Source organism: Schistocerca cancellata, unplaced genomic scaffold (genome assembly GCF_023864275.1).
Source record: "Schistocerca cancellata isolate TAMUIC-IGC-003103 unplaced genomic scaffold, iqSchCanc2.1 HiC_scaffold_64, whole genome shotgun sequence".
In the NCBI taxonomy this organism is placed as follows: domain Eukaryota; kingdom Metazoa; phylum Arthropoda; class Insecta; order Orthoptera; family Acrididae; genus Schistocerca; species Schistocerca cancellata.
In genome coordinates, this window is record NW_026046127.1 from 1 (window position 1) to 22,542 (window position 22,542).

The window sequence follows — 22,542 nt, forward strand, 5'->3', positions numbered from 1 at the left end:
GGACTTACCAAGTTTCCTGGGACGCTTGTTGCAACGTGCCTCGGTAGCGCAGTAGGTAGCGCGTAAGTCTCATAATCTTAAGGTCGTGAGTTCGATCCTCACCCGGGGCATTTAATTTGCTGTACATCATGGCTGAATTAACGGCGCTGCTGTTGCTAGGGAACGAACTTAATTGTCGTTTGTTATCCCCAAGGAGTCCACGCCTCAGCGTAAAAATGTTTACTTCCAATTATGGCAAGGTACAACTTTGATCTTTCTCCTCCCCTGTTATGAGTAAAATATGATGCAAACAGCAATGAATAGTCAGTTTCGAGCTGTGCGCCATGCCAGTCTGCACGCACAAATACGCTCGCAAACAGAGAGCACCACTGAGTCCGGATTCAGCACGAAATGCGGGAGGAGAGGGAGTAAATCTCACGTTTACCGAGCAAATCCGGTGTGGTCTAGTGGCTAGGATACCTGGCTTTCACCCAGGAGGCCCGGGTTCGATTCCCGGTACCGGAAGAGAAGTTTTTGCGCACACGTCCCTCCATGTTTTGGCCTTCCAACCTTCGTTTGTCGCCCTCCTTCCGGAGCTTCAACCGAACGTAATCGGGGAAAACAGGCACAAGATGCAATTACTGTCAGCACCGGGATAAAGGCAGAAGAGGCACTAGTCCGCTGTTGGGCTGCTACCAGCGTCAGTGGGAAGTCGGTGAAGTGGCCAGTTGCGCCAGAAGCCAGCAATTACCGTAGTACGCCTACACACGCGTTCCAATTATTCACATTGCTTGCAGCCGCTCCACCCACAACGGGCATGAGCCCGGATAGCTCAGTCGGTAGAGCATTAGGCTTTTAATCTAAGGGTCCAGGGTTCGAGTCCCTGTCCGGGCGAAGATTTTTAACGCTTCCGTAATGGCTCGTCTCGTAGCGCTGGTAGCCCTGCCGTAATCAGTGCACAGAGTTCGTTTCCTGTCAACATTCTGCGCAGACCGGTTAGATTTTTCACGATTCGAGGGAAGCTTCAGATACGAGCAGTCGTGGCCGAGTGGTTAAGGCGTCTGACTAGAAATCAGATTCCCTCTGGGAGCGTAGGTTCGAGTCCTACCGACTGCGTCCGTTTTTCTTTTCTTTTTTTCTTTAGGAAGGAGGAGCAGAAAATTTCGCGGTTTGCCTGTCGTTTTGGTACCTCGCCACACCTCACCTCTCACAGTCGTTTATAGCGCCTGTCCTTTTGATAAGGGCGAATTCCAAGCGTCAGCTTTCGCGTCAGCCGAGCAAAGTCGGGACAAGTCGGGACATACTACAGGATGGCCTGCGTGGAGCAACGACGGAAAGAAAACGTTAATTTAACAGCACGTGGCTCACATACTCATACGCAAAAAGTTTCGCCCGTTGCGGTGGCCGGGAATCGAACCCGGATCAACTGCTTGGAAGGCAACTATGCTCACCATTACACCACCACCGCACAGCCGCTGCTCGCAACGCCGCGCTGTGTCGGCTTCCCGCCCGCCGCCAGCGGCCCACGGTGATAGTAGCTGTAGGCGCTTTACGAGGTAGGAGGGTGCATCCACACGCATTCGGGTAGCGCCTCCACGCACGCTGCGTCTTTGGGCAAGACTCGTCGCCGCGGCCGCAACGTTACTCACACGATAGTGATGAGCGGTCGCTATAAGGCAGTGTAGTGGGGGACTCCGCGTGTGTAGCACTTTTTTCGGTCGTATCCGACGTCGCTGGGTGGCAATCCCACTTTCCCTGCAGACAGCTGCTCGGGAATATGCTCGGCAAGCACGGACGGCATCGGACGTCCGCCCCCAACAAGTGCAACTAACAAAATGAGAACAACAACTAAAAAAGTGGTAGGTTGTTCGCCTACCACGCGGGCGGCCCGGCTTCGATTCCCGGCCGATGCATCGTTTTGCTGTTCTCGCTATAATGCCGCCGCGCCGATTGCCCGCTTGAGCTGCGTCAGCCTCAGGAATGTGTAGCAGGATTCGCTGTGAGAAGAACCAAACACGCAGCACGCAAGAGGCCGTACTTGGACGGTCGCGTGCTATTTCTGAACTCTAGCGTCGGCCTGGCCCTACAGGCCGCTGTGTCCAGGTGCCGCAAGGGCGATGTACTGTTACCTCAGGCAGTGCTGCTTTCCGTTGAAAAAGCTGCGGCAGCAGTTTAATCTAGCCAGTCGGGAAAGCACGTGTAGCAACACAGCAGATTCTTGAGAAAGCGCAAACTGTCTGTCTCTAATATGTGGGACTTACCAAGTTTCCTGGGACGCTTGTTGCAACGTGCCTCGGTAGCGCAGTAGGTAGCGCGTAAGTCTCATAATCTTAAGGTCGTGAGTTCGATCCTCACCCGGGGCATTTAATTTGCTGTACATCATGGCTGAATTAACGGCGCTGCTGTTGCTAGGGAACGAACTTAATTGTCGTTTGTTATCCCCAAGGAGTCCACGCCTCAGCGTAAAAATGTTTACTTCCAATTATGGCAAGGTACAACTTTGATCTTTCTCCTCCCCTGTTATGAGTAAAATATGATGCAAACAGCAATGAATAGTCAGTTTCGAGCTGTGCGCCATGCCAGTCTGCACGCACAAATACGCTCGCAAACAGAGAGCACCACTGAGTCCGGATTCAGCACGAAATGCGGGAGGAGAGGGAGTAAATCTCACGTTTACCGAGCAAATCCGGTGTGGTCTAGTGGCTAGGATACCTGGCTTTCACCCAGGAGGCCCGGGTTCGATTCCCGGTACCGGAAGAGAAGTTTTTGCGCACACGTCCCTCCATGTTTTGGCCTTCCAACCTTCGTTTGTCGCCCTCCTTCCGGAGCTTCAACCGAACGTAATCGGGGAAAACAGGCACAAGATGCAATTACTGTCAGCACCGGGATAAAGGCAGAAGAGGCACTAGTCCGCTGTTGGGCTGCTACCAGCGTCAGTGGGAAGTCGGTGAAGTGGCCAGTTGCGCCAGAAGCCAGCAATTACCGTAGTACGCCTACACACGCGTTCCAATTATTCACATTGCTTGCAGCCGCTCCACCCACAACGGGCATGAGCCCGGATAGCTCAGTCGGTAGAGCATTAGGCTTTTAATCTAAGGGTCCAGGGTTCGAGTCCCTGTCCGGGCGAAGATTTTTAACGCTTCCGTAATGGCTCGTCTCGTAGCGCTGGTAGCCCTGCCGTAATCAGTGCACAGAGTTCGTTTCCTGTCAACATTCTGCGCAGACCGGTTAGATTTTTCACGATTCGAGGGAAGCTTCAGATACGAGCAGTCGTGGCCGAGTGGTTAAGGCGTCTGACTAGAAATCAGATTCCCTCTGGGAGCGTAGGTTCGAGTCCTACCGACTGCGTCCGTTTTTCTTTTCTTTTTTTCTTTAGGAAGGAGGAGCAGAAAATTTCGCGGTTTGCCTGTCGTTTTGGTACCTCGCCACACCTCACCTCTCACAGTCGTTTATAGCGCCTGTCCTTTTGATAAGGGCGAATTCCAAGCGTCAGCTTTCGCGTCAGCCGAGCAAAGTCGGGACAAGTCGGGACATACTACAGGATGGCCTGCGTGGAGCAACGACGGAAAGAAAACGTTAATTTAACAGCACGTGGCTCACATACTCATACGCAAAAAGTTTCGCCCGTTGCGGTGGCCGGGAATCGAACCCGGATCAACTGCTTGGAAGGCAACTATGCTCACCATTACACCACCACCGCACAGCCGCTGCTCGCAACGCCGCGCTGTGTCGGCTTCCCGCCCGCCGCCAGCGGCCCACGGTGATAGTAGCTGTAGGCGCTTTACGAGGTAGGAGGGTGCATCCACACGCATTCGGGTAGCGCCTCCACGCACGCTGCGTCTTTGGGCAAGACTCGTCGCCGCGGCCGCAACGTTACTCACACGATAGTGATGAGCGGTCGCTATAAGGCAGTGTAGTGGGGGACTCCGCGTGTGTAGCACTTTTTTCGGTCGTATCCGACGTCGCTGGGTGGCAATCCCACTTTCCCTGCAGACAGCTGCTCGGGAATATGCTCGGCAAGCACGGACGTCATCGGACGTCCGCCCCCAACAAGTGCAACTAACAAAATGAGAACAACAACTAAAAAAGTGGTAGGTTGTTCGCCTACCACGCGGGCGGCCCGGCTTCGATTCCCGGCCGATGCATCGTTTTGCTGTTCTCGCTATAATGCCGCCGCGCCGATTGCCCGCTTGAGCTGCGTCAGCCTCAGGAATGTGTAGCAGGATTCGCTGTGAGAAGAACCAAACACGCAGCACGCAAGAGGCCGTACTTGGACGGTCGCGTGCTATTTCTGAACTCTAGCGTCGGCCTGGCCCTACAGGCCGCTGTGTCCAGGTGCCGCAAGGGCGATGTACTGTTACCTCAGGCAGTGCTGCTTTCCGTTGAAAAAGCTGCGGCAGCAGTTTAATCTAGCCAGTCGGGAAAGCACGTGTAGCAACACAGCAGATTCTTGAGAAAGCGCAAACTGTCTGTCTCTAATATGTGGGACTTACCAAGTTTCCTGGGACGCTTGTTGCAACGTGCCTCGGTAGCGCAGTAGGTAGCGCGTAAGTCTCATAATCTTAAGGTCGTGAGTTCGATCCTCACCCGGGGCATTTAATTTGCTGTACATCATGGCTGAATTAACGGCGCTGCTGTTGCTAGGGAACGAACTTAATTGTCGTTTGTTATCCCCAAGGAGTCCACGCCTCAGCGTAAAAATGTTTACTTCCAATTATGGCAAGGTACAACTTTGATCTTTCTCCTCCCCTGTTATGAGTAAAATATGATGCAAACAGCAATGAATAGTCAGTTTCGAGCTGTGCGCCATGCCAGTCTGCACGCACAAATACGCTCGCAAACAGAGAGCACCACTGAGTCCGGATTCAGCACGAAATGCGGGAGGAGAGGGAGTAAATCTCACGTTTACCGAGCAAATCCGGTGTGGTCTAGTGGCTAGGATACCTGGCTTTCACCCAGGAGGCCCGGGTTCGATTCCCGGTACCGGAAGAGAAGTTTTTGCGCACACGTCCCTCCATGTTTTGGCCTTCCAACCTTCGTTTGTCGCCCTCCTTCCGGAGCTTCAACCGAACGTAATCGGGGAAAACAGGCACAAGATGCAATTACTGTCAGCACCGGGATAAAGGCAGAAGAGGCACTAGTCCGCTGTTGGGCTGCTACCAGCGTCAGTGGGAAGTCGGTGAAGTGGCCAGTTGCGCCAGAAGCCAGCAATTACCGTAGTACGCCTACACACGCGTTCCAATTATTCACATTGCTTGCAGCCGCTCCACCCACAACGGGCATGAGCCCGGATAGCTCAGTCGGTAGAGCATTAGGCTTTTAATCTAAGGGTCCAGGGTTCGAGTCCCTGTCCGGGCGAAGATTTTTAACGCTTCCGTAATGGCTCGTCTCGTAGCGCTGGTAGCCCTGCCGTAATCAGTGCACAGAGTTCGTTTCCTGTCAACATTCTGCGCAGACCGGTTAGATTTTTCACGATTCGAGGGAAGCTTCAGATACGAGCAGTCGTGGCCGAGTGGTTAAGGCGTCTGACTAGAAATCAGATTCCCTCTGGGAGCGTAGGTTCGAGTCCTACCGACTGCGTCCGTTTTTCTTTTCTTTTTTTCTTTAGGAAGGAGGAGCAGAAAATTTCGCGGTTTGCCTGTCGTTTTGGTACCTCGCCACACCTCACCTCTCACAGTCGTTTATAGCGCCTGTCCTTTTGATAAGGGCGAATTCCAAGCGTCAGCTTTCGCGTCAGCCGAGCAAAGTCGGGACAAGTCGGGACATACTACAGGATGGCCTGCGTGGAGCAACGACGGAAAGAAAACGTTAATTTAACAGCACGTGGCTCACATACTCATACGCAAAAAGTTTCGCCCGTTGCGGTGGCCGGGAATCGAACCCGGATCAACTGCTTGGAAGGCAACTATGCTCACCATTACACCACCACCGCACAGCCGCTGCTCGCAACGCCGCGCTGTGTCGGCTTCCCGCCCGCCGCCAGCGGCCCACGGTGATAGTAGCTGTAGGCGCTTTACGAGGTAGGAGGGTGCATCCACACGCATTCGGGTAGCGCCTCCACGCACGCTGCGTCTTTGGGCAAGACTCGTCGCCGCGGCCGCAACGTTACTCACACGATAGTGATGAGCGGTCGCTATAAGGCAGTGTAGTGGGGGACTCCGCGTGTGTAGCACTTTTTTCGGTCGTATCCGACGTCGCTGGGTGGCAATCCCACTTTCCCTGCAGACAGCTGCTCGGGAATATGCTCGGCAAGCACGGACGTCATCGGACGTCCGCCCCCAACAAGTGCAACTAACAAAATGAGAACAACAACTAAAAAAGTGGTAGGTTGTTCGCCTACCACGCGGGCGGCCCGGCTTCGATTCCCGGCCGATGCATCGTTTTGCTGTTCTCGCTATAATGCCGCCGCGCCGATTGCCCGCTTGAGCTGCGTCAGCCTCAGGAATGTGTAGCAGGATTCGCTGTGAGAAGAACCAAACACGCAGCACGCAAGAGGCCGTACTTGGACGGTCGCGTGCTATTTCTGAACTCTAGCGTCGGCCTGGCCCTACAGGCCGCTGTGTCCAGGTGCCGCAAGGGCGATGTACTGTTACCTCAGGCAGTGCTGCTTTCCGTTGAAAAAGCTGCGGCAGCAGTTTAATCTAGCCAGTCGGGAAAGCACGTGTAGCAACACAGCAGATTCTTGAGAAAGCGCAAACTGTCTGTCTCTAATATGTGGGACTTACCAAGTTTCCTGGGACGCTTGTTGCAACGTGCCTCGGTAGCGCAGTAGGTAGCGCGTAAGTCTCATAATCTTAAGGTCGTGAGTTCGATCCTCACCCAGGGCATTTAATTTGCTGTACATCATGGCTGAATTAACGGCGCTGCTGTTGCTAGGGAACGAACTTAATTGTCGTTTGTTATCCCCAAGGAGTCCACGCCTCAGCGTAAAAATGTTTACTTCCAATTATGGCAAGGTACAACTTTGATCTTTCTCCTCCCCTGTTATGAGTAAAATATGATGCAAACAGCAATGAATAGTCAGTTTCGAGCTGTGCGCCATGCCAGTCTGCACGCACAAATACGCTCGCAAACAGAGAGCACCACTGAGTCCGGATTCAGCACGAAATGCGGGAGGAGAGGGAGTAAATCTCACGTTTACCGAGCAAATCCGGTGTGGTCTAGTGGCTAGGATACCTGGCTTTCACCCAGGAGGCCCGGGTTCGATTCCCGGTACCGGAAGAGAAGTTTTTGCGCACACGTCCCTCCATGTTTTGGCCTTCCAACCTTCGTTTGTCGCCCTCCTTCCGGAGCTTCAACCGAACGTAATCGGGGAAAACAGGCACAAGATGCAATTACTGTCAGCACCGGGATAAAGGCAGAAGAGGCACTAGTCCGCTGTTGGGCTGCTACCAGCGTCAGTGGGAAGTCGGTGAAGTGGCCAGTTGCGCCAGAAGCCAGCAATTACCGTAGTACGCCTACACACGCGTTCCAATTATTCACATTGCTTGCAGCCGCTCCACCCACAACGGGCATGAGCCCGGATAGCTCAGTCGGTAGAGCATTAGGCTTTTAACCTAAGGGTCCAGGGTTCGAGTCCCTGTCCGGGCGAAGATTTTTAACGCTTCCGTAATGGCTCGTCTCGTAGCGCTGGTAGCCCTGCCGTAATCAGTGCACAGAGTTCGTTTCCTGTCAACATTCGGCGCAGACCGGTTAGATTTTTCACGATTCGAGGGAAGCTTCAGATACGAGCAGTCGTGGCCGAGTGGTTAAGGCGTCTGACTAGAAATCAGATTCCCTCTGGGAGCGTAGGTTCGAGTCCTACCGACTGCGTCCGTTTTTCTTTTCTTTTTTTCTTTAGGAAGGAGGAGCAGAAAATTTCGCGGTTTGCCTGTCGTTTTGGTACCTCGCCACACCTCACCTCTCACAGTCGTTTATAGCGCCTGTCCTTTTGATAAGGGCGAATTCCAAGCGTCAGCTTTCGCGTCAGCCGAGCAAAGTCGGGACAAGTCGGGACATACTACAGGATGGCCTGCGTGGAGCAACGACGGAAAGAAAACGTTAATTTAACAGCACGTGGCTCACATACTCATACGCAAAAAGTTTCGCCCGTTGCGGTGGCCGGGAATCGAACCCGGATCAACTGCTTGGAAGGCAACTATGCTCACCATTACACCACCACCGCACAGCCGCTGCTCGCAACGCCGCGCTGTGTCGGCTTCCCGCCCGCCGCCAGCGGCCCACGGTGATAGTAGCTGTAGGCGCTTTACGAGGTAGGAGGGTGCATCCACACGCATTCGGGTAGCGCCTCCACGCACGCTGCGTCTTTGGGCAAGACTCGTCGCCGCGGCCGCAACGTTACTCACACGATAGTGATGAGCGGTCGCTATAAGGCAGTGTAGTGGGGGACTCCGCGTGTGTAGCACTTTTTTCGGTCGTATCCGACGTCGCTGGGTGGCAATCCCACTTTCCCTGCAGACAGCTGCTCGGGAATATGCTCGGCAAGCACGGACGGCATCGGACGTCCGCCCCCAACAAGTGCAACTAACAAAATGAGAACAACAACTAAAAAAGTGGTAGGTTGTTCGCCTACCACGCGGGCGGCCCGGCTTCGATTCCCGGCCGATGCATCGTTTTGCTGTTCTCGCTATAATGCCGCCGCGCCGATTGCCCGCTTGAGCTGCGTCAGCCTCAGGAATGTGTAGCAGGATTCGCTGTGAGAAGAACCAAACACGCAGCACGCAAGAGGCCGTACTTGGACGGTCGCGTGCTATTTCTGAACTCTAGCGTCGGCCTGGCCCTACAGGCCGCTGTGTCCAGGTGCCGCAAGGGCGATGTACTGTTACCTCAGGCAGTGCTGCTTTCCGTTGAAAAAGCTGCGGCAGCAGTTTAATCTAGCCAGTCGGGAAAGCACGTGTAGCAACACAGCAGATTCTTGAGAAAGCGCAAACTGTCTATCTCTAATATGTGGGACTTACCAAGTTTCCTGGGACGCTTGTTGCAACGTGCCTCGGTAGCGCAGTAGGTAGCGCGTAAGTCTCATAATCTTAAGGTCGTGAGTTCGATCCTCACCCGGGGCATTTAATTTGCTGTACATCATGGCTGAATTAACGGCGCTGCTGTTGCTAGGGAACGAACTTAATTGTCGTTTGTTATCCCCAAGGAGTCCACGCCTCAGCGTAAAAATGTTTACTTCCAATTATGGCAAGGTACAACTTTGATCTTTCTCCTCCCCTGTTATGAGTAAAATATGATGCAAACAGCAATGAATAGTCAGTTTCGAGCTGTGCGCCATGCCAGTCTGCACGCACAAATACGCTCGCAAACAGAGAGCACCACTGAGTCCGGATTCAGCACGAAATGCGGGAGGAGAGGGAGTAAATCTCACGTTTACCGAGCAAATCCGGTGTGGTCTAGTGGCTAGGATACCTGGCTTTCACCCAGGAGGCCCGGGTTCGATTCCCGGTACCGGAAGAGAAGTTTTTGCGCACACGTCCCTCCATGTTTTGGCCTTCCAACCTTCGTTTGTCGCCCTCCTTCCGGAGCTTCAACCGAACGTAATCGGGGAAAACAGGCACAAGATGCAATTACTGTCAGCACCGGGATAAAGGCAGAAGAGGCACTAGTCCGCTGTTGGGCTGCTACCAGCGTCAGTGGGAAGTCGGTGAAGTGGCCAGTTGCGCCAGAAGCCAGCAATTACCGTAGTACGCCTACACACGCGTTCCAATTATTCACATTGCTTGCAGCCGCTCCACCCACAACGGGCATGAGCCCGGATAGCTCAGTCGGTAGAGCATTAGGCTTTTAACCTAAGGGTCCAGGGTTCGAGTCCCTGTCCGGGCGAAGATTTTTAACGCTTCCGTAATGGCTCGTCTCGTAGCGCTGGTAGCCCTGCCGTAATCAGTGCACAGAGTTCGTTTCCTGTCAACATTCGGCGCAGACCGGTTAGATTTTTCACGATTCGAGGGAAGCTTCAGATACGAGCAGTCGTGGCCGAGTGGTTAAGGCGTCTGACTAGAAATCAGATTCCCTCTGGGAGCGTAGGTTCGAGTCCTACCGACTGCGTCCGTTTTTCTTTTCTTTTTTTCTTTAGGAAGGAGGAGCAGAAAATTTCGCGGTTTGCCTGTCGTTTTGGTACCTCGCCACACCTCACCTCTCACAGTCGTTTATAGCGCCTGTCCTTTTGATAAGGGCGAATTCCAAGCGTCAGCTTTCGCGTCAGCCGAGCAAAGTCGGGACAAGTCGGGACATACTACAGGATGGCCTGCGTGGAGCAACGACGGAAAGAAAACGTTAATTTAACAGCACGTGGCTCACATACTCATACGCAAAAAGTTTCGCCCGTTGCGGTGGCCGGGAATCGAACCCGGATCAACTGCTTGGAAGGCAACTATGCTCACCATTACACCACCACCGCACAGCCGCTGCTCGCAACGCCGCGCTGTGTCGGCTTCCCGCCCGCCGCCAGCGGCCCACGGTGATAGTAGCTGTAGGCGCTTTACGAGGTAGGAGGGTGCATCCACACGCATTCGGGTAGCGCCTCCACGCACGCTGCGTCTTTGGGCAAGACTCGTCGCCGCGGCCGCAACGTTACTCACACGATAGTGATGAGCGGTCGCTATAAGGCAGTGTAGTGGGGGACTCCGCGTGTGTAGCACTTTTTTCGGTCGTATCCGACGTCGCTGGGTGGCAATCCCACTTTCCCTGCAGACAGCTGCTCGGGAATATGCTCGGCAAGCACGGACGGCATCGGACGTCCGCCCCCAACAAGTGCAACTAACAAAATGAGAACAACAACTAAAAAAGTGGTAGGTTGTTCGCCTACCACGCGGGCGGCCCGGCTTCGATTCCCGGCCGATGCATCGTTTTGCTGTTCTCGCTATAATGCCGCCGCGCCGATTGCCCGCTTGAGCTGCGTCAGCCTCAGGAATGTGTAGCAGGATTCGCTGTGAGAAGAACCAAACACGCAGCACGCAAGAGGCCGTACTTGGACGGTCGCGTGCTATTTCTGAACTCTAGCGTCGGCCTGGCCCTACAGGCCGCTGTGTCCAGGTGCCGCAAGGGCGATGTACTGTTACCTCAGGCAGTGCTGCTTTCCGTTGAAAAAGCTGCGGCAGCAGTTTAATCTAGCCAGTCGGGAAAGCACGTGTAGCAACACAGCAGATTCTTGAGAAAGCGCAAACTGTCTATCTCTAATATGTGGGACTTACCAAGTTTCCTGGGACGCTTGTTGCAACGTGCCTCGGTAGCGCAGTAGGTAGCGCGTAAGTCTCATAATCTTAAGGTCGTGAGTTCGATCCTCACCCGGGGCATTTAATTTGCTGTACATCATGGCTGAATTAACGGCGCTGCTGTTGCTAGGGAACGAACTTAATTGTCGTTTGTTATCCCCAAGGAGTCCACGCCTCAGCGTAAAAATGTTTACTTCCAATTATGGCAAGGTACAACTTTGATCTTTCTCCTCCCCTGTTATGAGTAAAATATGATGCAAACAGCAATGAATAGTCAGTTTCGAGCTGTGCGCCATGCCAGTCTGCACGCACAAATACGCTCGCAAACAGAGAGCACCACTGAGTCCGGATTCAGCACGAAATGCGGGAGGAGAGGGAGTAAATCTCACGTTTACCGAGCAAATCCGGTGTGGTCTAGTGGCTAGGATACCTGGCTTTCACCCAGGAGGCCCGGGTTCGATTCCCGGTACCGGAAGAGAAGTTTTTGCGCACACGTCCCTCCATGTTTTGGCCTTCCAACCTTCGTTTGTCGCCCTCCTTCCGGAGCTTCAACCGAACGTAATCGGGGAAAACAGGCACAAGATGCAATTACTGTCAGCACCGGGATAAAGGCAGAAGAGGCACTAGTCCGCTGTTGGGCTGCTACCAGCGTCAGTGGGAAGTCGGTGAAGTGGCCAGTTGCGCCAGAAGCCAGCAATTACCGTAGTACGCCTACACACGCGTTCCAATTATTCACATTGCTTGCAGCCGCTCCACCCACAACGGGCATGAGCCCGGATAGCTCAGTCGGTAGAGCATTAGGCTTTTAACCTAAGGGTCCAGGGTTCGAGTCCCTGTCCGGGCGAAGATTTTTAACGCTTCCGTAATGGCTCGTCTCGTAGCGCTGGTAGCCCTGCCGTAATCAGTGCACAGAGTTCGTTTCCTGTCAACATTCGGCGCAGACCGGTTAGATTTTTCACGATTCGAGGGAAGCTTCAGATACGAGCAGTCGTGGCCGAGTGGTTAAGGCGTCTGACTAGAAATCAGATTCCCTCTGGGAGCGTAGGTTCGAGTCCTACCGACTGCGTCCGTTTTTCTTTTCTTTTTTTCTTTAGGAAGGAGGAGCAGAAAATTTCGCGGTTTGCCTGTCGTTTTGGTACCTCGCCACACCTCACCTCTCACAGTCGTTTATAGCGCCTGTCCTTTTGATAAGGGCGAATTCCAAGCGTCAGCTTTCGCGTCAGCCGAGCAAAGTCGGGACAAGTCGGGACATACTACAGGATGGCCTGCGTGGAGCAACGACGGAAAGAAAACGTTAATTTAACAGCACGTGGCTCACATACTCATACGCAAAAAGTTTCGCCCGTTGCGGTGGCCGGGAATCGAACCCGGATCAACTGCTTGGAAGGCAACTATGCTCACCATTACACCACCACCGCACAGCCGCTGCTCGCAACGCCGCGCTGTGTCGGCTTCCCGCCCGCCGCCAGCGGCCCACGGTGATAGTAGCTGTAGGCGCTTTACGAGGTAGGAGGGTGCATCCACACGCATTCGGGTAGCGCCTCCACGCACGCTGCGTCTTTGGGCAAGACTCGTCGCCGCGGCCGCAACGTTACTCACACGATAGTGATGAGCGGTCGCTATAAGGCAGTGTAGTGGGGGACTCCGCGTGTGTAGCACTTTTTTCGGTCGTATCCGACGTCGCTGGGTGGCAATCCCACTTTCCCTGCAGACAGCTGCTCGGGAATATGCTCGGCAAGCACGGACGGCATCGGACGTCCGCCCCCAACAAGTGCAACTAACAAAATGAGAACAACAACTAAAAAAGTGGTAGGTTGTTCGCCTACCACGCGGGCGGCCCGGCTTCGATTCCCGGCCGATGCATCGTTTTGCTGTTCTCGCTATAATGCCGCCGCGCCGATTGCCCGCTTGAGCTGCGTCAGCCTCAGGAATGTGTAGCAGGATTCGCTGTGAGAAGAACCAAACACGCAGCACGCAAGAGGCCGTACTTGGACGGTCGCGTGCTATTTCTGAACTCTAGCGTCGGCCTGGCCCTACAGGCCGCTGTGTCCAGGTGCCGCAAGGGCGATGTACTGTTACCTCAGGCAGTGCTGCTTTCCGTTGAAAAAGCTGCGGCAGCAGTTTAATCTAGCCAGTCGGGAAAGCACGTGTAGCAACACAGCAGATTCTTGAGAAAGCGCAAACTGTCTATCTCTAATATGTGGGACTTACCAAGTTTCCTGGGACGCTTGTTGCAACGTGCCTCGGTAGCGCAGTAGGTAGCGCGTAAGTCTCATAATCTTAAGGTCGTGAGTTCGATCCTCACCCGGGGCATTTAATTTGCTGTACATCATGGCTGAATTAACGGCGCTGCTGTTGCTAGGGAACGAACTTAATTGTCGTTTGTTATCCCCAAGGAGTCCACGCCTCAGCGTAAAAATGTTTACTTCCAATTATGGCAAGGTACAACTTTGATCTTTCTCCTCCCCTGTTATGAGTAAAATATGATGCAAACAGCAATGAATAGTCAGTTTCGAGCTGTGCGCCATGCCAGTCTGCACGCACAAATACGCTCGCAAACAGAGAGCACCACTGAGTCCGGATTCAGCACGAAATGCGGGAGGAGAGGGAGTAAATCTCACGTTTACCGAGCAAATCCGGTGTGGTCTAGTGGCTAGGATACCTGGCTTTCACCCAGGAGGCCCGGGTTCGATTCCCGGTACCGGAAGAGAAGTTTTTGCGCACACGTCCCTCCATGTTTTGGCCTTCCAACCTTCGTTTGTCGCCCTCCTTCCGGAGCTTCAACCGAACGTAATCGGGGAAAACAGGCACAAGATGCAATTACTGTCAGCACCGGGATAAAGGCAGAAGAGGCACTAGTCCGCTGTTGGGCTGCTACCAGCGTCAGTGGGAAGTCGGTGAAGTGGCCAGTTGCGCCAGAAGCCAGCAATTACCGTAGTACGCCTACACACGCGTTCCAATTATTCACATTGCTTGCAGCCGCTCCACCCACAACGGGCATGAGCCCGGATAGCTCAGTCGGTAGAGCATTAGGCTTTTAATCTAAGGGTCCAGGGTTCGAGTCCCTGTCCGGGCGAAGATTTTTAACGCTTCCGTAATGGCTCGTCTCGTAGCGCTGGTAGCCCTGCCGTAATCAGTGCACAGAGTTCGTTTCCTGTCAACATTCTGCGCAGACCGGTTAGATTTTTCACGATTCGAGGGAAGCTTCAGATACGAGCAGTCGTGGCCGAGTGGTTAAGGCGTCTGACTAGAAATCAGATTCCCTCTGGGAGCGTAGGTTCGAGTCCTACCGACTGCGTCCGTTTTTCTTTTCTTTTTTTCTTTAGGAAGGAGGAGCAGAAAATTTCGCGGTTTGCCTGTCGTTTTGGTACCTCGCCACACCTCACCTCTCACAGTCGTTTATAGCGCCTGTCCTTTTGATAAGGGCGAATTCCAAGCGTCAGCTTTCGCGTCAGCCGAGCAAAGTCGGGACAAGTCGGGACATACTACAGGATGGCCTGCGTGGAGCAACGACGGAAAGAAAACGTTAATTTAACAGCACGTGGCTCACATACTCATACGCAAAAAGTTTCGCCCGTTGCGGTGGCCGGGAATCGAACCCGGATCAACTGCTTGGAAGGCAACTATGCTCACCATTACACCACCACCGCACAGCCGCTGCTCGCAACGCCGCGCTGTGTCGGCTTCCCGCCCGCCGCCAGCGGCCCACGGTGATAGTAGCTGTAGGCGCTTTACGAGGTAGGAGGGTGCATCCACACGCATTCGGGTAGCGCCTCCACGCACGCTGCGTCTTTGGGCAAGACTCGTCGCCGCGGCCGCAACGTTACTCACACGATAGTGATGAGCGGTCGCTATAAGGCAGTGTAGTGGGGGACTCCGCGTGTGTAGCACTTTTTTCGGTCGTATCCGACGTCGCTGGGTGGCAATCCCACTTTCCCTGCAGACAGCTGCTCGGGAATATGCTCGGCAAGCACGGACGTCATCGGACGTCCGCCCCCAACAAGTGCAACTAACAAAATGAGAACAACAACTAAAAAAGTGGTAGGTTGTTCGCCTACCACGCGGGCGGCCCGGCTTCGATTCCCGGCCGATGCATCGTTTTGCTGTTCTCGCTATAATGCCGCCGCGCCGATTGCCCGCTTGAGCTGCGTCAGCCTCAGGAATGTGTAGCAGGATTCGCTGTGAGAAGAACCAAACACGCAGCACGCAAGAGGCCGTACTTGGACGGTCGCGTGCTATTTCTGAACTCTAGCGTCGGCCTGGCCCTACAGGCCGCTGTGTCCAGGTGCCGCAAGGGCGATGTACTGTTACCTCAGGCAGTGCTGCTTTCCGTTGAAAAAGCTGCGGCAGCAGTTTAATCTAGCCAGTCGGGAAAGCACGTGTAGCAACACAGCAGATTCTTGAGAAAGCGCAAACTGTCTGTCTCTAATATGTGGGACTTACCAAGTTTCCTGGGACGCTTGTTGCAACGTGCCTCGGTAGCGCAGTAGGTAGCGCGTAAGTCTCATAATCTTAAGGTCGTGAGTTCGATCCTCACCCGGGGCATTTAATTTGCTGTACATCATGGCTGAATTAACGGCGCTGCTGTTGCTAGGGAACGAACTTAATTGTCGTTTGTTATCCCCAAGGAGTCCACGCCTCAGCGTAAAAATGTTTACTTCCAATTATGGCAAGGTACAACTTTGATCTTTCTCCTCCCCTGTTATGAGTAAAATATGATGCAAACAGCAATGAATAGTCAGTTTCGAGCTGTGCGCCATGCCAGTCTGCACGCACAAATACGCTCGCAAACAGAGAGCACCACTGAGTCCGGATTCAGCACGAAATGCGGGAGGAGAGGGAGTAAATCTCACGTTTACCGAGCAAATCCGGTGTGGTCTAGTGGCTAGGATACCTGGCTTTCACCCAGGAGGCCCGGGTTCGATTCCCGGTACCGGAAGAGAAGTTTTTGCGCACACGTCCCTCCATGTTTTGGCCTTCCAACCTTCGTTTGTCGCCCTCCTTCCGGAGCTTCAACCGAACGTAATCGGGGAAAACAGGCACAAGATGCAATTACTGTCAGCACCGGGATAAAGGCAGAAGAGGCACTAGTCCGCTGTTGGGCTGCTACCAGCGTCAGTGGGAAGTCGGTGAAGTGGCCAGTTGCGCCAGAAGCCAGCAATTACCGTAGTACGCCTACACACGCGTTCCAATTATTCACATTGCTTGCAGCCGCTCCACCCACAACGGGCATGAGCCCGGATAGCTCAGTCGGTAGAGCATTAGGCTTTTAATCTAAGGGTCCAGGGTTCGAGTCCCTGTCCGGGCGAAGATTTTTAACGCTTCCGTAATGGCTCGTCTCGTAGCGCTGGTAGCCCTGCCGTAATCAGTGCACAGAGTTCGTTTCCTGTCAACATTCTGCGCAGACCGGTTAGATTTTTCACGATTCGAGGGAAGCTTCAGATACGAGCAGTCGTGGCCGAGTGGTTAAGGCGTCTGACTAGAAATCAGATTCCCTCTGGGAGCGTAGGTTCGAGTCCTACCGACTGCGTCCGTTTTTCTTTTCTTTTTTTCTTTAGGAAGGAGGAGCAGAAAATTTCGCGGTTTGCCTGTCGTTTTGGTACCTCGCCACACCTCACCTCTCACAGTCGTTTATAGCGCCTGTCCTTTTGATAAGGGCGAATTCCAAGCGTCAGCTTTCGCGTCAGCCGAGCAAAGTCGGGACAAGTCGGGACATACTACAGGATGGCCTGCGTGGAGCAACGACGGAAAGAAAACGTTAATTTAACAGCACGTGGCTCACATACTCATACGCAAAAAGTTTCGCCCGTTGCGGTGGCCGGGAATCGAACCCGGATCAACTGCTTGGAAGGCAACTATGCTCACCATTACACCACCACCGCACAGCCGCTGCTCGCAACGCCGCGCTGTGTCGGCTTCCCGCCCGCCGCCAGCGGCCCACGGTGATAGTAGCTGTAGGCGCTTTACGAGGTAGGAGGGTGCATCCACACGCATTCGGGTAGCGCCTCCACGCACGCTGCGTCTTTGGGCAAGACTCGTCGCCGCGGCCGCAACGTTACTCACACGATAGTGATGAGCGGTCGCTATAAGGCAGTGTAGTGGGGGACTCCGCGTGTGTAGCACTTTTTTCGGTCGTATCCGACGTCGCTGGGTGGCAATCCCACTTTCCCTGCAGACAGCTGCTCGGGAATATGCTCGGCAAGCACGGACGTCATCGGACGTCCGCCCCCAACAAGTGCAACTAACAAAATGAGAACAACAACTAAAAAAGTGGTAGGTTGTTCGCCTACCACGCGGGCGGCCCGGCTTCGATTCCCGGCCGATGCATCGTTTTGCTGTTCTCGCTATAATGCCGCCGCGCCGATTGCCCGCTTGAGCTGCGTCAGCCTCAGGAATGTGTAGCAGGATTCGCTGTGAGAAGAACCAAACACGCAGCACGCAAGAGGCCGTACTTGGACGGTCGCGTGCTATTTCTGAACTCTAGCGTCGGCCTGGCCCTACAGGCCGCTGTGTCCAGGTGCCGCAAGGGCGATGTACTGTTACCTCAGGCAGTGCTGCTTTCCGTTGAAAAAGCTGCGGCAGCAGTTTAATCTAGCCAGTCGGGAAAGCACGTGTAGCAACACAGCAGATTCTTGAGAAAGCGCAAACTGTCTGTCTCTAATATGTGGGACTTACCAAGTTTCCTGGGACGCTTGTTGCAACGTGCCTCGGTAGCGCAGTAGGTAGCGCGTAAGTCTCATAATCTTAAGGTCGTGAGTTCGATCCTCACCCAGGGCATTTAATTTGCTGTACATCATGGCTGAATTAACGGCGCTGCTGTTGCTAGGGAACGAACTTAATTGTCGTTTGTTATCCCCAAGGAGTCCACGCCTCAGCGTAAAAATGTTTACTTCCAATTATGGCAAGGTACAACTTTGATCTTTCTCCTCCCCTGTTATGAGTAAAATATGATGCAAACAGCAATGAATAGTCAGTTTCGAGCTGTGCGCCATGCCAGTCTGCACGCACAAATACGCTCGCAAACAGAGAGCACCACTGAGTCCGGATTCAGCACGAAATGCGGGAGGAGAGGGAGTAAATCTCACGTTTACCGAGCAAATCCGGTGTGGTCTAGTGGCTAGGATACCTGGCTTTCACCCAGGAGGCCCGGGTTCGATTCCCGGTACCGGAAGAGAAGTTTTTGCGCACACGTCCCTCCATGTTTTGGCCTTCCAACCTTCGTTTGTCGCCCTCCTTCCGGAGCTTCAACCGAACGTAATCGGGGAAAACAGGCACAAGATGCAATTACTGTCAGCACCGGGATAAAGGCAGAAGAGGCACTAGTCCGCTGTTGGGCTGCTACCAGCGTCAGTGGGAAGTCGGTGAAGTGGCCAGTTGCGCCAGAAGCCAGCAATTACCGTAGTACGCCTACACACGCGTTCCAATTATTCACATTGCTTGCAGCCGCTCCACCCACAACGGGCATGAGCCCGGATAGCTCAGTCGGTAGAGCATTAGGCTTTTAACCTAAGGGTCCAGGGTTCGAGTCCCTGTCCGGGCGAAGATTTTTAACGCTTCCGTAATGGCTCGTCTCGTAGCGCTGGTAGCCCTGCCGTAATCAGTGCACAGAGTTCGTTTCCTGTCAACATTCGGCGCAGACCGGTTAGATTTTTCACGATTCGAGGGAAGCTTCAGATACGAGCAGTCGTGGCCGAGTGGTTAAGGCGTCTGACTAGAAATCAGATTCCCTCTGGGAGCGTAGGTTCGAGTCCTACCGACTGCGTCCGTTTTTCTTTTCTTTTTTTCTTTAGGAAGGAGGAGCAGAAAATTTCGCGGTTTGCCTGTCGTTTTGGTACCTCGCCACACCTCACCTCTCACAGTCGTTTATAGCGCCTGTCCTTTTGATAAGGGCGAATTCCAAGCGTCAGCTTTCGCGTCAGCCGAGCAAAGTCGGGACAAGTCGGGACATACTACAGGATGGCCTGCGTGGAGCAACGACGGAAAGAAAACGTTAATTTAACAGCACGTGGCTCACATACTCATACGCAAAAAGTTTCGCCCGTTGCGGTGGCCGGGAATCGAACCCGGATCAACTGCTTGGAAGGCAACTATGCTCACCATTACACCACCACCGCACAGCCGCTGCTCGCAACGCCGCGCTGTGTCGGCTTCCCGCCCGCCGCCAGCGGCCCACGGTGATAGTAGCTGTAGGCGCTTTACGAGGTAGGAGGGTGCATCCACACGCATTCGGGTAGCGCCTCCACGCACGCTGCGTCTTTGGGCAAGACTCGTCGCCGCGGCCGCAACGTTACTCACACGATAGTGATGAGCGGTCGCTATAAGGCAGTGTAGTGGGGGACTCCGCGTGTGTAGCACTTTTTTCGGTCGTATCCGACGTCGCTGGGTGGCAATCCCACTTTCCCTGCAGACAGCTGCTCGGGAATATGCTCGGCAAGCACGGACGGCATCGGACGTCCGCCCCCAACAAGTGCAACTAACAAAATGAGAACAACAACTAAAAAAGTGGTAGGTTGTTCGCCTACCACGCGGGCGGCCCGGCTTCGATTCCCGGCCGATGCATCGTTTTGCTGTTCTCGCTATAATGCCGCCGCGCCGATTGCCCGCTTGAGCTGCGTCAGCCTCAGGAATGTGTAGCAGGATTCGCTGTGAGAAGAACCAAACACGCAGCACGCAAGAGGCCGTACTTGGACGGTCGCGTGCTATTTCTGAACTCTAGCGTCGGCCTGGCCCTACAGGCCGCTGTGTCCAGGTGCCGCAAGGGCGATGTACTGTTACCTCAGGCAGTGCTGCTTTCCGTTGAAAAAGCTGCGGCAGCAGTTTAATCTAGCCAGTCGGGAAAGCACGTGTAGCAACACAGCAGATTCTTGAGAAAGCGCAAACTGTCTATCTCTAATATGTGGGACTTACCAAGTTTCCTGGGACGCTTGTTGCAACGTGCCTCGGTAGCGCAGTAGGTAGCGCGTAAGTCTCATAATCTTAAGGTCGTGAGTTCGATCCTCACCCGGGGCATTTAATTTGCTGTACATCATGGCTGAATTAACGGCGCTGCTGTTGCTAGGGAACGAACTTAATTGTCGTTTGTTATCCCCAAGGAGTCCACGCCTCAGCGTAAAAATGTTTACTTCCAATTATGGCAAGGTACAACTTTGATCTTTCTCCTCCCCTGTTATGAGTAAAATATGATGCAAACAGCAATGAATAGTCAGTTTCGAGCTGTGCGCCATGCCAGTCTGCACGCACAAATACGCTCGCAAACAGAGAGCACCACTGAGTCCGGATTCAGCACGAAATGCGGGAGGAGAGGGAGTAAATCTCACGTTTACCGAGCAAATCCGGTGTGGTCTAGTGGCTAGGATACCTGGCTTTCACCCAGGAGGCCCGGGTTCGATTCCCGGTACCGGAAGAGAAGTTTTTGCGCACACGTCCCTCCATGTTTTGGCCTTCCAACCTTCGTTTGTCGCCCTCCTTCCGGAGCTTCAACCGAACGTAATCGGGGAAAACAGGCACAAGATGCAATTACTGTCAGCACCGGGATAAAGGCAGAAGAGGCACTAGTCCGCTGTTGGGCTGCTACCAGCGTCAGTGGGAAGTCGGTGAAGTGGCCAGTTGCGCCAGAAGCCAGCAATTACCGTAGTACGCCTACACACGCGTTCCAATTATTCACATTGCTTGCAGCCGCTCCACCCACAACGGGCATGAGCCCGGATAGCTCAGTCGGTAGAGCATTAGGCTTTTAACCTAAGGGTCCAGGGTTCGAGTCCCTGTCCGGGCGAAGATTTTTAACGCTTCCGTAATGGCTCGTCTCGTAGCGCTGGTAGCCCTGCCGTAATCAGTGCACAGAGTTCGTTTCCTGTCAACATTCGGCGCAGACCGGTTAGATTTTTCACGATTCGAGGGAAGCTTCAGATACGAGCAGTCGTGGCCGAGTGGTTAAGGCGTCTGACTAGAAATCAGATTCCCTCTGGGAGCGTAGGTTCGAGTCCTACCGACTGCGTCCGTTTTTCTTTTCTTTTTTTCTTTAGGAAGGAGGAGCAGAAAATTTCGCGGTTTGCCTGTCGTTTTGGTACCTCGCCACACCTCACCTCTCACAGTCGTTTATAGCGCCTGTCCTTTTGATAAGGGCGAATTCCAAGCGTCAGCTTTCGCGTCAGCCGAGCAAAGTCGGGACAAGTCGGGACATACTACAGGATGGCCTGCGTGGAGCAACGACGGAAAGAAAACGTTAATTTAACAGCACGTGGCTCACATACTCATACGCAAAAAGTTTCGCCCGTTGCGGTGGCCGGGAATCGAACCCGGATCAACTGCTTGGAAGGCAACTATGCTCACCATTACACCACCACCGCACAGCCGCTGCTCGCAACGCCGCGCTGTGTCGGCTTCCCGCCCGCCGCCAGCGGCCCACGGTGATAGTAGCTGTAGGCGCTTTACGAGGTAGGAGGGTGCATCCACACGCATTCGGGTAGCGCCTCCACGCACGCTGCGTCTTTGGGCAAGACTCGTCGCCGCGGCCGCAACGTTACTCACACGATAGTGATGAGCGGTCGCTATAAGGCAGTGTAGTGGGGGACTCCGCGTGTGTAGCACTTTTTTCGGTCGTATCCGACGTCGCTGGGTGGCAATCCCACTTTCCCTGCAGACAGCTGCTCGGGAATATGCTCGGCAAGCACGGACGGCATCGGACGTCCGCCCCCAACAAGTGCAACTAACAAAATGAGAACAACAACTAAAAAAGTGGTAGGTTGTTCGCCTACCACGCGGGCGGCCCGGCTTCGATTCCCGGCCGATGCATCGTTTTGCTGTTCTCGCTATAATGCCGCCGCGCCGATTGCCCGCTTGAGCTGCGTCAGCCTCAGGAATGTGTAGCAGGATTCGCTGTGAGAAGAACCAAACACGCAGCACGCAAGAGGCCGTACTTGGACGGTCGCGTGCTATTTCTGAACTCTAGCGTCGGCCTGGCCCTACAGGCCGCTGTGTCCAGGTGCCGCAAGGGCGATGTACTGTTACCTCAGGCAGTGCTGCTTTCCGTTGAAAAAGCTGCGGCAGCAGTTTAATCTAGCCAGTCGGGAAAGCACGTGTAGCAACACAGCAGATTCTTGAGAAAGCGCAAACTGTCTATCTCTAATATGTGGGACTTACCAAGTTTCCTGGGACGCTTGTTGCAACGTGCCTCGGTAGCGCAGTAGGTAGCGCGTAAGTCTCATAATCTTAAGGTCGTGAGTTCGATCCTCACCCGGGGCATTTAATTTGCTGTACATCATGGCTGAATTAACGGCGCTGCTGTTGCTAGGGAACGAACTTAATTGTCGTTTGTTATCCCCAAGGAGTCCACGCCTCAGCGTAAAAATGTTTA

At 53.9% G+C, this 22,542-nt stretch overlaps 51 non-coding genes across 51 annotated transcripts; 41 read left to right on the forward strand and 10 right to left on the reverse strand.

Moving 5' to 3' along the window:
* The first annotated feature begins 37 nt into the window (after window positions 1-37).
* Trnam-cau (transfer RNA methionine (anticodon CAU)) lies at window positions 38-110 on the forward strand. Its single transcript has one exon. It is a non-coding gene; the product is annotated as a tRNA-Met (tRNA).
* Window positions 111-432: 322 nt separating this feature from the next.
* Trnae-uuc (transfer RNA glutamic acid (anticodon UUC)) lies at window positions 433-504 on the forward strand. The gene has a single exon. It is a non-coding gene; the product is annotated as a tRNA-Glu (tRNA).
* Window positions 505-800: 296 nt separating this feature from the next.
* Trnak-uuu (transfer RNA lysine (anticodon UUU)) lies at window positions 801-873 on the forward strand. Its single transcript has one exon. It is a non-coding gene; the product is annotated as a tRNA-Lys (tRNA).
* Window positions 874-1,013: 140 nt separating this feature from the next.
* Trnas-aga (transfer RNA serine (anticodon AGA)) lies at window positions 1,014-1,095 on the forward strand. The gene has a single exon. It is a non-coding gene; the product is annotated as a tRNA-Ser (tRNA).
* Window positions 1,096-1,375: 280 nt separating this feature from the next.
* Trnag-ucc (transfer RNA glycine (anticodon UCC)) lies at window positions 1,376-1,447 on the reverse strand. The gene has a single exon. It is a non-coding gene; the product is annotated as a tRNA-Gly (tRNA).
* Window positions 1,448-2,269: 822 nt separating this feature from the next.
* On the forward strand, window positions 2,270-2,342 carry Trnam-cau (transfer RNA methionine (anticodon CAU)). Its single transcript has one exon. It is a non-coding gene; the product is annotated as a tRNA-Met (tRNA).
* Window positions 2,343-2,664: 322 nt separating this feature from the next.
* Trnae-uuc (transfer RNA glutamic acid (anticodon UUC)) lies at window positions 2,665-2,736 on the forward strand. The gene has a single exon. It is a non-coding gene; the product is annotated as a tRNA-Glu (tRNA).
* Window positions 2,737-3,032: 296 nt separating this feature from the next.
* On the forward strand, window positions 3,033-3,105 carry Trnak-uuu (transfer RNA lysine (anticodon UUU)). Its single transcript has one exon. It is a non-coding gene; the product is annotated as a tRNA-Lys (tRNA).
* A 140-nt stretch (window positions 3,106-3,245) lies between these two features.
* Window positions 3,246-3,327, forward strand: Trnas-aga (transfer RNA serine (anticodon AGA)). The gene has a single exon. It is a non-coding gene; the product is annotated as a tRNA-Ser (tRNA).
* Window positions 3,328-3,607: 280 nt separating this feature from the next.
* Window positions 3,608-3,679, reverse strand: Trnag-ucc (transfer RNA glycine (anticodon UCC)). The gene has a single exon. It is a non-coding gene; the product is annotated as a tRNA-Gly (tRNA).
* Window positions 3,680-4,501: 822 nt separating this feature from the next.
* Window positions 4,502-4,574, forward strand: Trnam-cau (transfer RNA methionine (anticodon CAU)). Its single transcript has one exon. It is a non-coding gene; the product is annotated as a tRNA-Met (tRNA).
* Window positions 4,575-4,896: 322 nt separating this feature from the next.
* Window positions 4,897-4,968, forward strand: Trnae-uuc (transfer RNA glutamic acid (anticodon UUC)). The gene has a single exon. It is a non-coding gene; the product is annotated as a tRNA-Glu (tRNA).
* A 296-nt stretch (window positions 4,969-5,264) lies between these two features.
* On the forward strand, window positions 5,265-5,337 carry Trnak-uuu (transfer RNA lysine (anticodon UUU)). Its single transcript has one exon. It is a non-coding gene; the product is annotated as a tRNA-Lys (tRNA).
* Window positions 5,338-5,477: 140 nt separating this feature from the next.
* On the forward strand, window positions 5,478-5,559 carry Trnas-aga (transfer RNA serine (anticodon AGA)). Its single transcript has one exon. It is a non-coding gene; the product is annotated as a tRNA-Ser (tRNA).
* Window positions 5,560-5,839: 280 nt separating this feature from the next.
* On the reverse strand, window positions 5,840-5,911 carry Trnag-ucc (transfer RNA glycine (anticodon UCC)). Its single transcript has one exon. It is a non-coding gene; the product is annotated as a tRNA-Gly (tRNA).
* An 822-nt stretch (window positions 5,912-6,733) lies between these two features.
* Trnam-cau (transfer RNA methionine (anticodon CAU)) lies at window positions 6,734-6,806 on the forward strand. Its single transcript has one exon. It is a non-coding gene; the product is annotated as a tRNA-Met (tRNA).
* A 322-nt stretch (window positions 6,807-7,128) lies between these two features.
* On the forward strand, window positions 7,129-7,200 carry Trnae-uuc (transfer RNA glutamic acid (anticodon UUC)). Its single transcript has one exon. It is a non-coding gene; the product is annotated as a tRNA-Glu (tRNA).
* Window positions 7,201-7,496: 296 nt separating this feature from the next.
* On the forward strand, window positions 7,497-7,569 carry Trnak-uuu (transfer RNA lysine (anticodon UUU)). The gene has a single exon. It is a non-coding gene; the product is annotated as a tRNA-Lys (tRNA).
* Window positions 7,570-7,709: 140 nt separating this feature from the next.
* Trnas-aga (transfer RNA serine (anticodon AGA)) lies at window positions 7,710-7,791 on the forward strand. Its single transcript has one exon. It is a non-coding gene; the product is annotated as a tRNA-Ser (tRNA).
* A 280-nt stretch (window positions 7,792-8,071) lies between these two features.
* On the reverse strand, window positions 8,072-8,143 carry Trnag-ucc (transfer RNA glycine (anticodon UCC)). The gene has a single exon. It is a non-coding gene; the product is annotated as a tRNA-Gly (tRNA).
* An 822-nt stretch (window positions 8,144-8,965) lies between these two features.
* Trnam-cau (transfer RNA methionine (anticodon CAU)) lies at window positions 8,966-9,038 on the forward strand. The gene has a single exon. It is a non-coding gene; the product is annotated as a tRNA-Met (tRNA).
* A 322-nt stretch (window positions 9,039-9,360) lies between these two features.
* On the forward strand, window positions 9,361-9,432 carry Trnae-uuc (transfer RNA glutamic acid (anticodon UUC)). Its single transcript has one exon. It is a non-coding gene; the product is annotated as a tRNA-Glu (tRNA).
* A 296-nt stretch (window positions 9,433-9,728) lies between these two features.
* On the forward strand, window positions 9,729-9,801 carry Trnak-uuu (transfer RNA lysine (anticodon UUU)). Its single transcript has one exon. It is a non-coding gene; the product is annotated as a tRNA-Lys (tRNA).
* Window positions 9,802-9,941: 140 nt separating this feature from the next.
* Window positions 9,942-10,023, forward strand: Trnas-aga (transfer RNA serine (anticodon AGA)). The gene has a single exon. It is a non-coding gene; the product is annotated as a tRNA-Ser (tRNA).
* A 280-nt stretch (window positions 10,024-10,303) lies between these two features.
* On the reverse strand, window positions 10,304-10,375 carry Trnag-ucc (transfer RNA glycine (anticodon UCC)). The gene has a single exon. It is a non-coding gene; the product is annotated as a tRNA-Gly (tRNA).
* An 822-nt stretch (window positions 10,376-11,197) lies between these two features.
* Window positions 11,198-11,270, forward strand: Trnam-cau (transfer RNA methionine (anticodon CAU)). Its single transcript has one exon. It is a non-coding gene; the product is annotated as a tRNA-Met (tRNA).
* A 322-nt stretch (window positions 11,271-11,592) lies between these two features.
* Trnae-uuc (transfer RNA glutamic acid (anticodon UUC)) lies at window positions 11,593-11,664 on the forward strand. The gene has a single exon. It is a non-coding gene; the product is annotated as a tRNA-Glu (tRNA).
* A 296-nt stretch (window positions 11,665-11,960) lies between these two features.
* Trnak-uuu (transfer RNA lysine (anticodon UUU)) lies at window positions 11,961-12,033 on the forward strand. The gene has a single exon. It is a non-coding gene; the product is annotated as a tRNA-Lys (tRNA).
* A 140-nt stretch (window positions 12,034-12,173) lies between these two features.
* Trnas-aga (transfer RNA serine (anticodon AGA)) lies at window positions 12,174-12,255 on the forward strand. Its single transcript has one exon. It is a non-coding gene; the product is annotated as a tRNA-Ser (tRNA).
* Window positions 12,256-12,535: 280 nt separating this feature from the next.
* On the reverse strand, window positions 12,536-12,607 carry Trnag-ucc (transfer RNA glycine (anticodon UCC)). Its single transcript has one exon. It is a non-coding gene; the product is annotated as a tRNA-Gly (tRNA).
* Window positions 12,608-13,429: 822 nt separating this feature from the next.
* On the forward strand, window positions 13,430-13,502 carry Trnam-cau (transfer RNA methionine (anticodon CAU)). Its single transcript has one exon. It is a non-coding gene; the product is annotated as a tRNA-Met (tRNA).
* Window positions 13,503-13,824: 322 nt separating this feature from the next.
* Trnae-uuc (transfer RNA glutamic acid (anticodon UUC)) lies at window positions 13,825-13,896 on the forward strand. Its single transcript has one exon. It is a non-coding gene; the product is annotated as a tRNA-Glu (tRNA).
* A 296-nt stretch (window positions 13,897-14,192) lies between these two features.
* On the forward strand, window positions 14,193-14,265 carry Trnak-uuu (transfer RNA lysine (anticodon UUU)). Its single transcript has one exon. It is a non-coding gene; the product is annotated as a tRNA-Lys (tRNA).
* Window positions 14,266-14,405: 140 nt separating this feature from the next.
* On the forward strand, window positions 14,406-14,487 carry Trnas-aga (transfer RNA serine (anticodon AGA)). The gene has a single exon. It is a non-coding gene; the product is annotated as a tRNA-Ser (tRNA).
* A 280-nt stretch (window positions 14,488-14,767) lies between these two features.
* Window positions 14,768-14,839, reverse strand: Trnag-ucc (transfer RNA glycine (anticodon UCC)). Its single transcript has one exon. It is a non-coding gene; the product is annotated as a tRNA-Gly (tRNA).
* Window positions 14,840-15,661: 822 nt separating this feature from the next.
* On the forward strand, window positions 15,662-15,734 carry Trnam-cau (transfer RNA methionine (anticodon CAU)). The gene has a single exon. It is a non-coding gene; the product is annotated as a tRNA-Met (tRNA).
* A 322-nt stretch (window positions 15,735-16,056) lies between these two features.
* Window positions 16,057-16,128, forward strand: Trnae-uuc (transfer RNA glutamic acid (anticodon UUC)). The gene has a single exon. It is a non-coding gene; the product is annotated as a tRNA-Glu (tRNA).
* A 296-nt stretch (window positions 16,129-16,424) lies between these two features.
* Window positions 16,425-16,497, forward strand: Trnak-uuu (transfer RNA lysine (anticodon UUU)). Its single transcript has one exon. It is a non-coding gene; the product is annotated as a tRNA-Lys (tRNA).
* Window positions 16,498-16,637: 140 nt separating this feature from the next.
* On the forward strand, window positions 16,638-16,719 carry Trnas-aga (transfer RNA serine (anticodon AGA)). The gene has a single exon. It is a non-coding gene; the product is annotated as a tRNA-Ser (tRNA).
* Window positions 16,720-16,999: 280 nt separating this feature from the next.
* On the reverse strand, window positions 17,000-17,071 carry Trnag-ucc (transfer RNA glycine (anticodon UCC)). Its single transcript has one exon. It is a non-coding gene; the product is annotated as a tRNA-Gly (tRNA).
* An 822-nt stretch (window positions 17,072-17,893) lies between these two features.
* On the forward strand, window positions 17,894-17,966 carry Trnam-cau (transfer RNA methionine (anticodon CAU)). The gene has a single exon. It is a non-coding gene; the product is annotated as a tRNA-Met (tRNA).
* Window positions 17,967-18,288: 322 nt separating this feature from the next.
* Window positions 18,289-18,360, forward strand: Trnae-uuc (transfer RNA glutamic acid (anticodon UUC)). The gene has a single exon. It is a non-coding gene; the product is annotated as a tRNA-Glu (tRNA).
* A 296-nt stretch (window positions 18,361-18,656) lies between these two features.
* Window positions 18,657-18,729, forward strand: Trnak-uuu (transfer RNA lysine (anticodon UUU)). Its single transcript has one exon. It is a non-coding gene; the product is annotated as a tRNA-Lys (tRNA).
* A 140-nt stretch (window positions 18,730-18,869) lies between these two features.
* Trnas-aga (transfer RNA serine (anticodon AGA)) lies at window positions 18,870-18,951 on the forward strand. Its single transcript has one exon. It is a non-coding gene; the product is annotated as a tRNA-Ser (tRNA).
* Window positions 18,952-19,231: 280 nt separating this feature from the next.
* Trnag-ucc (transfer RNA glycine (anticodon UCC)) lies at window positions 19,232-19,303 on the reverse strand. Its single transcript has one exon. It is a non-coding gene; the product is annotated as a tRNA-Gly (tRNA).
* An 822-nt stretch (window positions 19,304-20,125) lies between these two features.
* On the forward strand, window positions 20,126-20,198 carry Trnam-cau (transfer RNA methionine (anticodon CAU)). The gene has a single exon. It is a non-coding gene; the product is annotated as a tRNA-Met (tRNA).
* Window positions 20,199-20,520: 322 nt separating this feature from the next.
* On the forward strand, window positions 20,521-20,592 carry Trnae-uuc (transfer RNA glutamic acid (anticodon UUC)). The gene has a single exon. It is a non-coding gene; the product is annotated as a tRNA-Glu (tRNA).
* A 296-nt stretch (window positions 20,593-20,888) lies between these two features.
* On the forward strand, window positions 20,889-20,961 carry Trnak-uuu (transfer RNA lysine (anticodon UUU)). The gene has a single exon. It is a non-coding gene; the product is annotated as a tRNA-Lys (tRNA).
* Window positions 20,962-21,101: 140 nt separating this feature from the next.
* On the forward strand, window positions 21,102-21,183 carry Trnas-aga (transfer RNA serine (anticodon AGA)). The gene has a single exon. It is a non-coding gene; the product is annotated as a tRNA-Ser (tRNA).
* Window positions 21,184-21,463: 280 nt separating this feature from the next.
* Window positions 21,464-21,535, reverse strand: Trnag-ucc (transfer RNA glycine (anticodon UCC)). Its single transcript has one exon. It is a non-coding gene; the product is annotated as a tRNA-Gly (tRNA).
* An 822-nt stretch (window positions 21,536-22,357) lies between these two features.
* On the forward strand, window positions 22,358-22,430 carry Trnam-cau (transfer RNA methionine (anticodon CAU)). Its single transcript has one exon. It is a non-coding gene; the product is annotated as a tRNA-Met (tRNA).
* Window positions 22,431-22,542: the final 112 nt, after the last annotated feature.